Raw genomic sequence first — 16,238 nt, forward strand, 5'->3', positions numbered from 1 at the left:
TTTTACTGAACCTTCCACATACAAAGAGGCAGTAAAACATAAAGAATGGCAACAGGCTATGGTTGAAGAATATAAAGCAGTAATTGATAACAACACTTGGAAACTTGTTGATTGTCCAGCAAATGTTAAACCCATAGGATGCAAATGGGTTTACAGAATTAAGTATAATCAGAAGGGTGAACTTGACAAGTATAAAGCACGACTTGTCGCGAAAGGTTTTATGCAGCAGGAAGGCATTGATTATGAAGAAACTTTTGCTCCCACAGCTAAATGGAACACCATCCGATTAACACTTGCATTGGCCGCTCAAAAAGGATGGAAAGTTCATCAAATGGATGTGAAAAGTGCTTTTCTCAACGGGGATTTACAGGAGGAAGTGTATATGACCCAACCACCAGGTTTTGAAGTGGAAGGACAAGAACATAAAGTCTGCAAATTGATCAAGGCTTTATATGGGTTGAAACAAGCTCCCCGAGCCTGGTATGCAAAGATGGACGAATACCTTAAGAAAGTTGGTTTTCAACGAAGTGAATCTGATAATACTTTGTATGTGCGACAACAGGGAAAATATTTGGTAATTCTTGTTATGTATGTAGATGATTTGATCATCACTGGCAATCATGATGATCATATTGCACAGGTAAAAAAAGGAGTTACATGCAAGTTTTAAGATGACAGATTTGGGATTACTTCACTACTATCTTGGAGTTGAAGTCTTCCAACGTCCACATCATATTTTCATTTCTCAGAGTAAGTATGCCGCAGAGGTTCTTCAGCGATTTGGCATGCAAGATTGCAAGCCCGTTCTCACCCCCATGGAGCAAAACTTGAAACTTTCAAAATTTGAAGGGGGGGAAAAGGTGGACAGTACAACTTACAGACAGTTGATTGGCAGCTTGATTTATTTGACCAATACTCGTCCTGATCTATCTTATGCAGTCAGTATTCTTTCACGTTTTATGCAGGAACCACGAGACAGCCACTGGAATGCAGCCAAAAGAGTTCTTCGATATATCCAAGGAACAAAAGATTTTGGTCTTCTTTACACAAAGACTAAAAATTTTGTACTTGGTGGATATTCTGATGCCGACTTTGCTGGGAGTATTGATGATCGAGCATCAACATCAGGTTATTTAATGAACATGGGGTCAGCAGCAGTATCTTGGAGTTGTAAGAAACAAGCTACTGTGGCCACTTCTTCAGCAGAAGCAGAGTACATTTCAGCATGGGAAGCAGCATGTGAAATTGTTTGGTTGCGCCGAATTTTGCAGGACTTGGGCATTTCTCAGGGAGAAGCTACATCATTGTTCATTGACAGCCAGTCAGCCATCAAACTTGCCAAGAACCCAGTTTTTCATTCAAAGACAAAGCATGTGGACACCAAGTATCATCATATCAGATCGCTCATTGCCAAAGATGTCCTCAAACCAGTTTATTATGCTTCCGAAGATCAGATCTCCGACATTTTCACAAAACCGCTTGGCAGAATAAAATTTACTAAGTTCAGGGATGAACTTGGTATCTGTTATAATGTATCTTTGGATCATAGGGGGGAATGTTAGATGATCCAAAAATACTTTATTATCATAGGTTATAAAATTGAAATAAAATAATTATTAATTTAAGAAATTAAATTAATAATTATTCTAGAATGATTAATTATTTTAGAGACAATTAGAATTAGTATATTGTTGTAACAAGATATGACTCTCCAAATGTGTCGTATCTTAGGCTCTATTATAGGAGATTAGTTAGCTAGTTGGTTTGAATAGCATTTATTGTAAATGGACACTTGTTATTTAATAAGTGCTCCATAATTAGAGGTAGTTAGGACATGGAGCTTATAAATAACTCATTGCAAGAGTGTTTGGTTGTTCGGGTGTAAGCTCTTGCAAATCAATTATGTAATTGTTTTTTTTTTATTAATAAAATTACGTGTCTGAGGACACTTCTGCCATTAAAAAATACATCATCTTCTTCAGATATTCTCATCCAGGGAAGGGCCCGTAGCCTTAGATTTTTAGATGACTGATCTTTTTTTATATATGGACATGATCAGGCTTAAGCCCTAACTTTGTAGGAAATTTGTCCACATTTTGTAATATTTTAACATACTTTATCTATCTATATGTAGAATTTTCATGATGATTCAATCATATATACAAATGGTTTTGTGATAATTTTGATTTAATATAATGAATGATTAATATGCCAGTCGAATGCTTGGTTAGCTATAAATCAGAAAATGCATTATCTGATCGTGGAATATGAATGAAAGTAATAAAAATAAATGATATTTGCAATAATCTCACACTCAGAAACTGGCAATGTAATAAAGGATTCCTTACACGATAAATGTTATTTAATTGAGACGCAACTAGTTGTGAATCCAAATAAACCACTAATGATTCAATATCATAATATATTTCTTAAGATAGTAAATTGATAACGGAATTGTATTCAAACATATTAATAGAAGAAGGACCAATCCATATGCTTCCTGAGACTAACAACTAACCAGATGGATAATATATTACCAAAGCGACAGAATCTAAATCCCGAGTTGTTCTACTAGCACCATTAGTGAATAATAAATACACCAAATCACCCATAGAAACCTGCCAAAGTAGATCAAAAATATCATCACCACGAGACCCATAGACAGAAACAAAAGACTATGTACAATATTTACAAAACAAAGCAACTTCTAAGCAAGAGCCTAGGCATAATACTTCCTGAGATAGAGCCCATTTCTGGGCTCCGACAGCACATTTCCCTTAAATTCAACCAATTCATACACACCCTTCTTCAAGAAATTTTTAACGATATAAGGAACATACCACATAGGTTGAAACTTTCTTGTCCCAAAGGTGTCTTTGTCTTGGTCATAGACCAAAACAAGGTCACCTTAATAGAAAACCCTAGGTCGTACAGTCTTGTCATACTAGGATTTTACTCTTTTCTTATGAGCTTCGTTCATTGTGGATGCATCCCGACACTAGTCATCGAGATGTTCCAAATGAATGGGGCGTTCTTCAATGCTTGAGTTCTCTAGAAGAAGTTGGACTACTAATTTGAGAGATGGAATTTCACATTCTATAGGAAAAATTGATTCCAACCCATAAACCATCTGAAAACGAGTAAAACATGTAGCAATCTTAATAGACATTCAGTATGCCCAAAGTGCAGGATATAGCATGATGTGCCAGTTGGACTTATCCTGATTGATCGTCCTTTATAGGATGGTCTTAAGGGATTTATTGACAGCTTCTACTTGTCCATTTTCTTGAGGATAATAAGGAGACGAATTCTCCTAACGAAATCCCAACTTCAAAGCCAATTCAGACATCATCTTATTCTGGAAGTGACTGCCATGATCAGTGACAATATCTTTAGGAATACCGAAGCGTGAAATGATTTGATTGAACAGGAAAAGAGTTATTGTCTCACTTCCTTATTGAAAGTATGCATAGCATTGACCCACTTGGTGAAGTAGTCTACTGCTATGATAATATACTTGTGGCCCTTAGACGAAGTCGGGTTACAACTAGTAAAATAAATACCCCACTTGGTAAATGGACTGACAGTGATAATAGGAAAAGGTGGAGTTGGATGTGCATGCATTTTTTCAGTATAAACTTGACAAGGATGGAATTTCTTGATCGCTTCAATACAATCTTTGAAAATCAAGGACTAGAAATAAACTGCACGAGAGATTTTTTCGGTTGTAGCAAGCCCATATTGATGACCTCCACAAGCTCCACTAGAGCAGTCATTCAAAATTGACTTAGCTTCTTCTAAGGTTAAACAATTTCTAAGGATTGATTCAATCCCTCGACGATATAGATCATCACCAATGATAAGATGACTTTTAGCCAGGCAACGCAACTTCTGAAGTTCATCCTTAGAAAAACGTTGAGGGGACTTCAAAGTCTAGAGATATATAATGATATCTCCATACCAAGGATCTTGTGAAGAGATGAGAAAAATATGTTCATCAGGAAATGATTCTTCATAAACAACATCTCCTTCACAAGGAAATTCCGAGATCAATTCTGCAAAGACCAAAGATTTCTTTGACTTAGCTGACATAAACTTGAGATCAAACTCTTGCAAAATGACAATCCATTTATTATATTTTCCCCCAATCACTCGCCTACTGAGAACAAATTGAAATGGGTTGATGTCAGCCAATACAAAGGTTTTTCTGAGTAGAATGTAATGACGAAGTCGTTGGACAACATGAACAACTTCCAAAGCCAATTTCTCAACATGAGAATACCTAAGTTTAGGACCAACTAAGCCACGACTTAGATAATAAATCACATGCTCCTTAAGGGAATTGTCTTCCTGAACTAGAACCATACCAATGGTTGATTCTACTGCTGCAAGATACAAGAGGAAATCTCTGCTATAATCAGGTGGACTCAGAAGAGGAGAAGAGGTCAATGCCTTTTTCAAAGAATCAAATGAGCATTGAGAAAAGCCATCCCAAATAAATGGAAGTCCTTTCTTGAGTAAACACATAAACCATTTTGTGATCTCAACATAATTTATGATAAATCTCCTTAAAAATTTAGCTTTTCCTTGGAGACTCTAAAGTTGATAGATACTCGATGGGGAAGGAAACTAAAGTATTGCCTCAACCTTGAAGGGGTCTACATGAATCCCTTCATTAGACATGATGAATCCCAATAACTGACCAGATGTAACTGTGAAAACGCATTTATTAGGGTTCAACCAGATTTTGTAGTAATGACATCTCTCAAAGACTAAATGAAGATGTTATGGATATTTCACTCTCTTGTGAGAGCAAACAACTAAATCATCCAAAAATGCTTCAATTTTATGCTTGATTTCATGAAAAGTGTAGGACGTGACTCGTTGAAAGATAGCCCCAACATTTTTTAGAAAGGCATTTTCATGTATGCAAATGTACCCTAGGAAAAACTAAATGTTGTCTTATGTTGGTCCTCAAGATGGATTGTTATTTGATTATATCCAAAAAATCCATCCATGAAGAAAAATGTTTCATTTCTAATGCACTCATCAATAATCTGATCGATAAACGGAGTGGGGAAATTATCTTTAGGACAAGCTTTATTCAAATCCCTAAAATTGATGCACGCACGGATTGTTCCTTGCTTTTTATCAACATGGACTAGATTTGAAACCCATTCAGTCAAAGGAACAAGGTAGATGAAACGTGACCTAAGCAGCTTCTCTACCTAAACCTTAATAGTCGCAGCTTTCCTGGGATTAAATGGTCGAAGCTTTTGTTGTACAGGCTTTTCATTTTCATAGGTCTTAATCTCATGTTGAACTTGTTACAAGAGAATCACCCTAGGGTATTGGGTTGGAAACCCCAACAGAGCGGAGGGCATACAACATAAAGAGACACAAAAACAAGTAGTCCTAATACTTAAACAGTTAAACTTGGTAGAGAAGGTCTTACCCGTAGGTCCTACGTTTGAAGTCATTCCCGTATGGTTCAAACCCTATGTTTCTTCCTTGCACTTTAAGACTGCAATTCATTCAAGCCAAAGCATATACACCAAAAATAACTAAAATCATGTTCATGATATCAAGGTTAGATCATATAATCATGTAATCAAATAAGTGTTAACATGAGATTTTATAAGCAAATCATGACATACATTAATGCATAAAGACCATAATCATCAGGAACAAGACAACGCCTCTTTATTAATGAAAGCTAAAGAAAATACGGAAGAACTACAACCTGAGCCGTCTGTCGGCTCCAAGCGAAACTATCCTCCAGATTTGTCTTGCCCAGGCCTCAGCAATCCTCCTCCATAAGTATACATAAGGGTGTCATGAAGGGACAATGAACATCTCAAGAAGGAAACAGGGGTTTCCTATGACTTGGGAGTGCAGAAGGCACATGGATATCTTCAGACTTGATCAAGGATGTAATCAACTATAATATCAATATCTAACCTTTTCTCCTCCCTTAGGCCTTCCCATGGAGATGTATTCATACTTCTCCAAAGTAGTTTTTTCAGCTTGGAAACAGTTCGGCCACGGCCTATAGTAGGTGGCTACCAAGTCAAACCCGTAAACCTCACATGAATTAAGGGAGATTATATATTTTTTAATGTTTTAACACATATACGCGGGTTGGGTATAAGTTGGCCCCCGTGTGCACGCGCTTTAGATAGGGAAAAATTGTGTATGGGATTTAGAACAATGTTTTTTAGAAAATGGACCAAGTCTGGAAGGGAAGGGTTGCCCTGGGCCATATCATAGAGCAAAAAATCTACAAAGGGTGGTAAATGGTGCCATAACAGAACTATCGAAGTATCGATTCCAGATGTTTCTTCATAAGACCAAGCAAATACATATTGAAACTCTTTAAAGAGATCAATATAGATTTTGATTTCTTCAGGGGAACATTGAGCTCCAATGAAGATATTCTCAATAACATTGGGATTCCTGGAAATGTTCACTGGAATGGTTTCTGAAATACTAGACATGTTACCTTCGGCATAAATATGTGATGGAGCCAAAGGGTTATGAACATTTCCACTAGAGGAAGGACTAGACAAGTTTGATTCAACTTCACGCAAATCAGGGAGAAAATAGGACCGATGATGCAAATCATCCCACAATCTTTCTACACCTGTCATTGCTTCTAGAATTTTCTAGTCGGATGGTAAAACAATATCAAGACAATCCATAGCCGAAGTAGAATCGACTATCCAGACCGAATCCACATCCCCATATTCATCCTCTAATGGGAGAGGTATGGGATCAGAGTCTACATAATTCACAATATATTGATACAAAATTTCCACTGCAGATATTGGATAAGCCACTCCACCTACTTTCCCTTCTTCTAATGTGGCAGTAGGAGGAGGCAAGGGGCAAGGATAAAAAAAATAATGAGTTTTGAATGAGCCTTGTCGAGGAATGATCCTGTAATATGTAATGGAATTGACATGAGAAACAGGAGATGGAATATCAAAAGTTCCCATCAAAGAAGAATACATTCCAACTCTTAAATTATTGATAGGTTGCTTGGTATTCTTTATCAAGGGAATAGTGGAGCCAGCAAATGCATTGGGTTCATTAGGAGAATAAGATAATTGATCAAGGGCAATAATTCTCCCTTCATAAGGGAAGCATAGGATGTGAAATAAGGATGATACAATGGCGTTCATTGCATAAACCTAGTTGCGACCCAACAAAAGATTGTAATCGAGATTAACATCAACTATATCTACTTCCACATTAGCGACGTTGCCCCCAACATAAATAGGGACGGGAGGTAGAATCCCATGAGGCCTATGAGAATGGCCATCAAATGAAATTAAGAGAGTAGAAGAAGGAACAGCTTCATGTGACCGAATAGCCTTCCAACGTGACACATGTTAACACCCAGGTTGTTCCCTATGACTCCCAAGGGAATACGGCCGGGGTAACCACTAACCAATCTTTGGATCACAGCTTCTAGCCAAACTGTGATCAGAGAGGGCTCTCTCTTTATGATTTGTCTCTGTTATGATGGTGTTTTAGGCTAGTTATTATGCTCAGGTTTTGGTTTATATTTTGGTTGAAGGATTTCTATCAGGTCTTATGACATAGTGTTTAGATAGTGAAATACCATTGGGCAATGGAGTCTGGAGTTGTGAAATGATTTGATACGCTGGATTGGTGGTGTTCAAACTGCAGGGCCTATTGTGTATTACAGACAAACAAAATTAGCTTAAATGGTGATGTATGTCAACCAACAGAAAGCAATTAAGAATTTTCTATTAAGTTGGTGAGGTGAAAGTGAACACACTGCACAGGAGCAAAGCTTGAATTCCTGTGACAAAGGCCACTGTGAAAGGTGTATTCTGAAAGTGCAGCAATTAAGAATTACACTTTATATAGATTACAGCTGAAGAAAACATTCATAAACAACACAGATTGAACTCAGGGTACTCAGTGAGTAAATCCTGAAAGTTATTCTTTTTCTTTGTTGCTTAGTATTGAAAATCAGATAACATATATGGATTTTAACACAACAACTAATTGACAGAGAGAGATACAGAGACTTATTGTATGGTGAAATACACAGGAATCCAGCAGTTATCAACAGACACCAGAACGCATCAACACCTCAGAAATCCGAGAAATTCCATTGCTTTCTTTATTAACTTCTGAAAAGATTACAGCATAAGAGCTTCTTCAGAAGAAATCAACAACAACCCTTGCAAGCTCATGCGAAGGGGGCTTTATAGGAATGCGTATACAAAATATCTCAGGCATTGAGTCATCTGAGAGAGAAAATATCTTCATAATTTTGTTCAAAAAGTAGAGAAGAAGTTATTGTAGCTTTGAATGCGGCATAAATGCCCTTTATGTCTGTCAGGGGATAATTTTGACCTTTGGAGGTCATTGAGTCGGTTGCAACGCTTAGCTTTTAATGCTGATAAATGCGCCTTTATTTCTTGCTGCGCTGTATTTTCTCGGCTCTACCACCTGTAGTCTTCTATTTCTGCTTTGTTGGCGATCCATCTGCTGAGTTGGCCTAGCTTTAATCCGTTGCGCATGCTGATTTTGTTAAACTTTGCTTTGCATGATAACTGATATTTTAAGAAACAAAATTGTTAAGTGACTCCATGTTTACAAAATCTTCTGTATTGCGCTTGTCCACCATTCTTGCGTAGGGGGTTGATGCCTTAGGATTGCACCCATGGTCTCTTCTGCTTCTGTATACTTGAAAAAGTTGGGAGCTGCATCAAAAAGATGATTGATCTCATTCATTATGAAAAATAGACTTTCTACCTTGTTGTAGATAGTCTGTCCTGTAGCTGGCCCTGTTTCCTCTGAGCTGCTGGGCCTTTCATTGATCTGGCTGGTGGCAAAGGTGTTGACCCTTTTGGCATATTGGTCATGGGTGTATAATCTCCCTGCGTTGTTCAGTAAACCAGGGAGCCCTCTGCTTTCCAACACCTGAAACTTCTCCATAAATTTGTTTACCTCGGTCTGCATGTCTTGGGTTCTTCTGTCTAATGTCTGTACCAAATTCTTGAGTGTGAGAACCCTTTTGATCGACTGGATGTGCTCAGTTCTGTTAGATATGCCTATGGCAGCCAACTGACTGCTTGTTTTGTGGTTGAGCACATTGATCATCCTTGTTGCTACTTCAGGCGTGCTGCCTAGAGTAGCCCTTGCTTTGTGAATTTCTGCTCGTGCTCTTGGAATGAGCTCTAATTGCTCGTGGATGGTCTCTATATACTGCCATTGGTCAGTAATAGATTGGCCAATATTGGCCCACAGCACAGTTTTTAATTCAGCAGTTACCTTGTCCAGTGTGAGCTCCTTTTCCAGCTCTGTTATTCTTCTCTTTAAAGTTTTGACATCCCTTTCTTTCTCAGCCACATTTCTTTTGCTTTTATCATACTTGTCATTCACACTGGCTAGGGATTCTTTGACTTCATTGAGCTCTTTCATTTGAGCTTCCAGGACTTGTATTTCAATTTGCAGCTTCTGCATATCCAGACTATGAGTCTGCTCTGTTGTTGGTGAAGCTGTTGATGTAGTCGGTGTTGTTGCTTCTGTTTGTTGAGAAAGAGGAGCAGTAGTAGTGGCATCTTCTTCCAGATTGATAGTTTCAGGAGGAGGTTGGGAAATCTGCCCTTCTTCTCTTTGTGCCAAGGTGGCCTGTAATGCTGCCCGTGCTGCTTCTGCCTCTCCTAGCTTTTCCTGTGTTTGCATCAGCTGCTTGTACAGGGTTACCAGCAGAGTGTTTGCCCGTTCATCATGTCTTTGTTGGGCTACATCGTCAGTCTGAGGGTGAATAGTGGCTGGGAGTTTGATTTTCCTTCTTAAAGCTGCCAAATCTGCATCCCTCAATTTCAGGATCTCTTGTATGCCTTTGATATCTTTGGGATCATGCCCAATCTCTATAATAATGTCCTCTAAGGACCTTATTCTGTTGTCCTTTGCCTGGGATGATGCCTTCTCCAATTCCAACTGGGCAGCTGTATTATTAAGGCTATTATGTAGCCTGTAATTGTCTAAGGTTTGGTCTGCTAATGAAGCATAGACCATCTCACCCGTTTGTTTGTGTAGTTCAATCTTGTCCATCGGGTGGATGTCTTTAGCAAGGACTTCCAGGTTAGTCCTGAGATAATCTGAAGCAGATTGTGGCTGAAGTGCTGTTGGCATAAAATGACTCATGATCATTTTGCCTTCTTGTAGATCAAAGGCAGACATGAGCCTTTGTTGATTTGTAGGAGCCATGTTCAGCAGATGATTGTACAGCTGTATCTTGATAGGATCACTCCTCCTTTTAATGTCTATAAATTGTTGTTTGATGCTTACTTGTCCCTCTTTTTGTTGGCTGGAGGAGCTGACCTCCCCTCCCATGGTCCTGTCCTGTTCCTGCTGGAAGGAACTAGCTGATGTTTCCCTGCTAGGTGGAACTATGCCAAATGACTGCCCCATTGGCATTTCTTCTTCAGAGAAGGGGTTTATTCTTTGCCTTTTCTCCCCATGAGTTGTTGATGCTGTGGGGGGAGTCTCCCTATCTCTTTTCCTAAAGATGAATGTATCCTCCCTCTGAGGGGTCTGGAGGATTGATGCCTCAGCTGTAATATCTTGCCTTGGAGGCACTATTTGCTCAGTGGTTTTAGGATTTTCCACTGTCCTTTCTTGCTGGGCAGGTTGCTCCTTCCTTTGTTGCTCTTGATGCTGCTGCTCTTGCTGCCCTGGCTGTTCTTGCTGCAGCCCTTCTGCTTGCTTTTCCATCTCTTCTTGCTGTTCTTGCAGCAATGTTTCTACCTGTTCTTCTGTTAAAGGAGGTGGCTGTTCCACCTGCTTTTCTTTGCCCTTGCTGTGTGTAATATCCTCGGCAGCCTGCTGTGTTGTTGATGAGGAAGTTGCTGTCCCAAGTTGCCTTCTGTATGTGAGGGGAACCTGTACACAATTTTCCAGATCAGCATTCTTTTGAATATTTCTGGCTTCCTTTTCTAACAACTCTTCTTCACTAAATTCCTCTTCTAAGGTGCCCTCTGCCCATCTCAGTGTGTTAGCATACTACTCAATCTCGGGCTGCCTCACATGTGCATAGGTTCCTAGTTTATATTTGATTCTTCTTAGTGAAATGAAGTGATTAGGGTCATAGGGTACCCAAGAAAAACTGGTTTGTAATCTGAGGCCCTCTAGGGTTCTGTCTGCCTCTTTCCATCCCTCCTCTCTCTTATTGTAAAGGAAAGGTCCCAGCTGGCTCCTTATCTTCAGCTGTACTTTCTTGTTCTTGCTTTCAAAGTGATGGCAGTCAGCATTTCCGAATTGCCTGAAATACTCCAAGGCAAACAGTCTCATTGGGACATACCTGGGCAATCTATATGGCTTTAACACACAGCCATATATCCTGATCACTGTGTGGTGTTGGTAGAAGTACCAATCACCAATGCTGTATTTCTTAGACAGATGGAGAACTCTCCTCATATCATCAGTCAATCTTGGAGGAGGGACACCATACAATAGTGTCAAAGCTGGGTGAATGAATAAATCTACAAACTCATTATATGTATATGGTGACACTGAGCTGCAGTGGAAAACTGATGTCCAGAAGACAACTGATCTTGGACTCCCCTGGGCATTCACTTTCTTCAAGAGGAGTGGGAAGCTATCTGATTGGTAGAACAGAAACAAATGGTAGATGTATGAGGCATACCTAAATAATCTTTCCCTTGGCAGATTTATTAGCTGCTCATGGATCCTGTCTGCAATATATGTGGCATAGTCATAGTGAATGGCAGGAGCCCTTCCAGGTGAAAATATGGACAGCATTGCCATTATACTGTCATCCACATCCTCCACTCCCCTGAACCCCAGGACATAACTGATCAAATCCACCATCATTTTTCCCAAATCATTTAAGTATTCATATCCAATGGGAGGAGTTCTGATGGTTTCAGAGGTTGGCGTGACAAACAGCTGATTGATTTTGATGATCTGATCATCTGCCAGCTTAGTTCCCTTCCTTATTAGGTGCTCCATGGAGAGAGGAGCCAATGACTTTGTTGTGTGGAAGTGTAGCATCTCATTGATGCTCTCAGGGGTAATTTGAAATAGGATTGAGCCAGTGGGGCTCAAAACAGCTCTTTGACAGGGGTCATAGCACTCCTGACATCTGTAAATGAATTCAGGCAAAGGGATAGCCTGAGGAAGGTTATATATGGGTAGATTGGAGTCCCAAATTCCCAGGATGTCAGCTCCACTGAGGTGCTGGGCTTTTAGTTCATTGAGCATATGAATGTTATATTTAGAACCCATTCTAAACCACTCCATCATCTGGTAATCCACATCTCCTAATGCTTTCCACTCCAATTCTCTTTGAGGGGCATTCAGTGGTTTGATATTGAGTGCAATTGGTGTCTCCATGGTGTTTTTAAGTCTTCTAAGCTGTAATTGAACTGTTTGAAGTAGGCAAACCAGTTCAGGGGTGATTTATCACAATGCAGGTGAGTTACGGGTATCAGAGGGGAATTAATCCAAGAGCAAGTGAAATTTTGTTTGAATTGGGGCTGCAATACTGTCAGGCCTCCCTCTGTCACTTGTAGCAAGTTTTTAAAGGATATAACTACTGCCTCACGATTGCGCGAGCATTTCTCAATTGTTTTGACAAAACTTGGGAATTTTAAGGCTCAGCTAGTGTTTTTCGAGGTGGTAGTTGAAAACAGAGGTTCTGTAGAGGAATTCACCGGTGAATTATGAGTTTAACGTCCTTTTAAGCTTCCTGTGAGATTTTATAGACAACTGCAGGCGTACGGAGGAAAATGACGAAAAATACCTGGTAGAACAGCGAACAGAGGTTGTATGAGCAGGCAGGAATGGTACTCTTGAGGTCGCCTGGTTGATTTTAGCAGGTTGGCGAGGAATCAGACGCGAACGGCATGCAACAGAGCAAGAAAAAATAGAGCGAAAAGAACGTAAAAGCGCAAATTTTGGCCATAATATAGACTTTTTCCCAAATTTGGCGCCCTTTTGTGATGACGTCAGCATGACGTCATTGGTGGGTCAGGGTCGGATGACGTCAGCTGACGTCATCGGGTGACGTGGCGGGTTCTCATTGATCCATGGGGGACGATGAGGTGGCAGCCACGTTGGCGGAGGGGTGGACAAAGGACGGAAGAAATGGCATAGGCGAGGTGACGTGGAGTTGACGTGGCGCTGAGGTGGGCCAACTATCAGGCGGCTAGAGCCGTGGCGGTTACGGTTAAGTGCTGTAACCGTCACGGTCTCTCGGGGCGGCTTAAATACGGCACGGTTAGTGTCAGACTCTGACCCGAGAGAGCGAGAAGGGGACGCGTGGCACAGGCCTGACGTACCCCTTCGTCATCTTCTCGGGTGGTAACGGGGGGACGTCGGGCCCAACCCGATATCGCTTTGGGCCGTCAGATCTGATGGGCTCGATCCAACAGCGGATGGGTGAGTGAGTTGACCGGTAGATACGGACAGGCGGGTTTAATAAAATATATACTTTTCTTGAAAAAACGCGTCAGGCGGGAAAAGGTCACGGTCTAGGCGTTTGTAATGTTTTTTAAACGTATTTTTTGAAAAATCAAATATACGCGCCCGCCTTTGGTTAAGGCGGAAAAAGTGGGTTTTTGGGCATTTTTCACATTTTCACAGGGTTTTATGGGTAAAATGGGTTTTTACATGGTTTTTTCTGCAAATGAGGGGTATAATGAGTAGATTGACCTGTAGCAAGGGAGAGAGAGATGAAGCATAGGTTCATCAAAGTGACCAGATGTCATTTTGATTCCTTTTCAGAGACCATATGGCTATAATGCCAAGGGGAGGGGTATTTATAAAAATTTGGGGTTTATACACCATGGTGTTAATACTTATTAGGGGAAGGGTAAGATAGGGGAGTTATATAGTAAATTTAGAGGTTAATATGGATGAAGGTGGGCAAATGAGGGGGATATCACTAAGTTTGTTTGAAACTCACTTAGTTTAGAGAGTAGATCAAAATAAAAAGATTTTTACATAGGAAATGTGGCTTCTAAAGGATTAAGAACCACTATGAAACCATGATCTCTTCCATGGATCTTAGCTGAAGAGGGGATGTTAGCAATGAAATGAAGGGGGAGAGGGAGGTTAGTCATGCTCCTTGCTGTAACTTGATGAAGATGAACACCTTGTCCATTGATAGATTTTGCCTTGGAAAACATAATTCACACATCTGTAATGGTAAAGATAACCTTTCTGCAACCCCAACTACTTACCCAGCTACTTGCCTAGCATTTTTTATTTCTTCTTGGAGGGTGCACTTGGACTTGCAGACCCTTGCTTGCCTTTTTCTTTTCCTTGGCTTTTTCTTTTGTTTCTCTATCTACTTCTGCCCTTATTTCTTCCAAGGTCCCAGATTAAGCTGTTGGGAACCTTTTCTTCTCTACCTAAGCTAGTTGCCTGCCAAGATTAAACTGTTTGGACAAACTTCTTTCTCTATTCTACAACTGAAAATTTAAAACATGACATGGTCCAGATTAGGCTGTTGGACCATCCATCAAAATTGGGATGCATTAATCTATTTACAGACCTTGTACTTTCTTGGAAATATGTGATCTTTGCATGATCAAAGCAGAGCATATTTGGAACTTCTATAGCCAATCATGAAATATGAAACCTATTGGTATAGGTAGCTAACAGTGGCTCCACATGGGGATGGTGTTTCATTTGAAAGACCAAGAACAGCAGGTCAGATTGCCTTGTTCCTTGACTGCTCTTGCCAATCTTGAAGTTTGCTGCTTTGAGATGCAAAAATTGTGCTTTTCCTTCTTGGTCTATCTCTGATTCTATTTACCTTTTGCTGGTCAGTCAATAACTTAGAAAACTGCATTTTTACAATCTAAACAGAAAATAATATGTACATCTGCATATATACAAGGGAACCTCAGGTTGCACTCATGGGAAATAGTGAAAATAGTGCTTCAGCATCCTGCCATTGACAGGACCTTCATCCAAGTCAGCTTCAGTTAGACTTTTGAGGAAATATGTATTATTACCTTGTACTGCTTGGACAACAAATGGTCCTCTCCAAAGGGAGTCAAATTTTCCATGTTTTCCTTTCTCTTCTCTTCTTGCATCCCACCTGAGGACTTTATCACCAACATTAAAATCTTCTGCTTTGGTTCTGCTGTCATAGGCTTACTTTAGTTTTTCTTGTAATACCTGAACTCTGCTAAAAACTTGATCTCTGGTTTGCTGCAGACATATGATTTGATTTATCCTTCTTTGCATATCATTTGGCTCAGCTTGGCTTTCTTGAAGAAGCTTCATAACAGGCACTCCTAAGGATGAGGGGAATTTGGCTTCTAGTCCATAAACTAACTCATATGGGCTGATCCCAATTGATCTTTTGGTTGTTAGTCTATCTGCCCATAAGGCATTGACTAGTTTCTTATGCCAATTCTTTTTATTTTCTTCCAACACCTTCTTTATGATGTTCACCAGGCTTTTGTTTGATGATTCAGCAAGGCCATTTCCTTGGGGATAGTATGCAGTAGAATGGCCCAAAGTAATATGAAATTTATGGCAAAAGTTCACCATTTTCTTGGATCTGAAAGCAGCAGCATTGTCTGTAATAATTTTATCAGGGTAGCCAAATCTAGCTAGTATGTTGTTCTCCAAGAACTGAATGATAGTGGAATCATTTGCTTGTCTGCATGGAACAACTTCAATCCACTTGGTGAAGTAGTCTGTGGCTGTCAAGATCCATCTATGTTGGCCTGAAGATGAGGGATGAATTTCCCCAATGAAGTCCAATCCCCATTGTTGAAAAGGTCTCTCTGTTGCAATAGGCCTTAAGGGAAGTGGCAGCAGTTGTCTCTTTCCTTCAAACACTTGGCATTTATGACATGATGTGATAAATTTCTTGACATCAGAGAACATGGTGGGCCAGTAGTATCCAGCCCTTAGTATTTTATCCACAGTGGACTTCCAGTACAAGTGTCCACCACAGTCTCCTGCATGAAACTCTTGCATGATATTGTTAGTTTCACTTTCAATTAAACAATGCAGCAATATCCCTTCATGGTTTTTCCAAAGTAAATTGCCATCCATCACACAAAATCTTGATGTTTTCATCTTTAGGAACCTACACTTAGTTTTGGACAGTCCTGGGGGAGCACACAGGTTTTGTAACACATAACAGATATCAGAGTACCAGGGGGATTGTTCAAAGGCTACATTGATCTTTGGAGTCGCCA

This window comes from Pinus tabuliformis, chromosome 3_2 (genome assembly GCF_031772625.1).
Source record: "Pinus tabuliformis cultivar Carrire ecotype Pingquan chromosome 3_2, CPIR1, whole genome shotgun sequence".
Lineage (NCBI taxonomy): Eukaryota > Viridiplantae > Streptophyta > Pinopsida > Pinales > Pinaceae > Pinus > Pinus tabuliformis.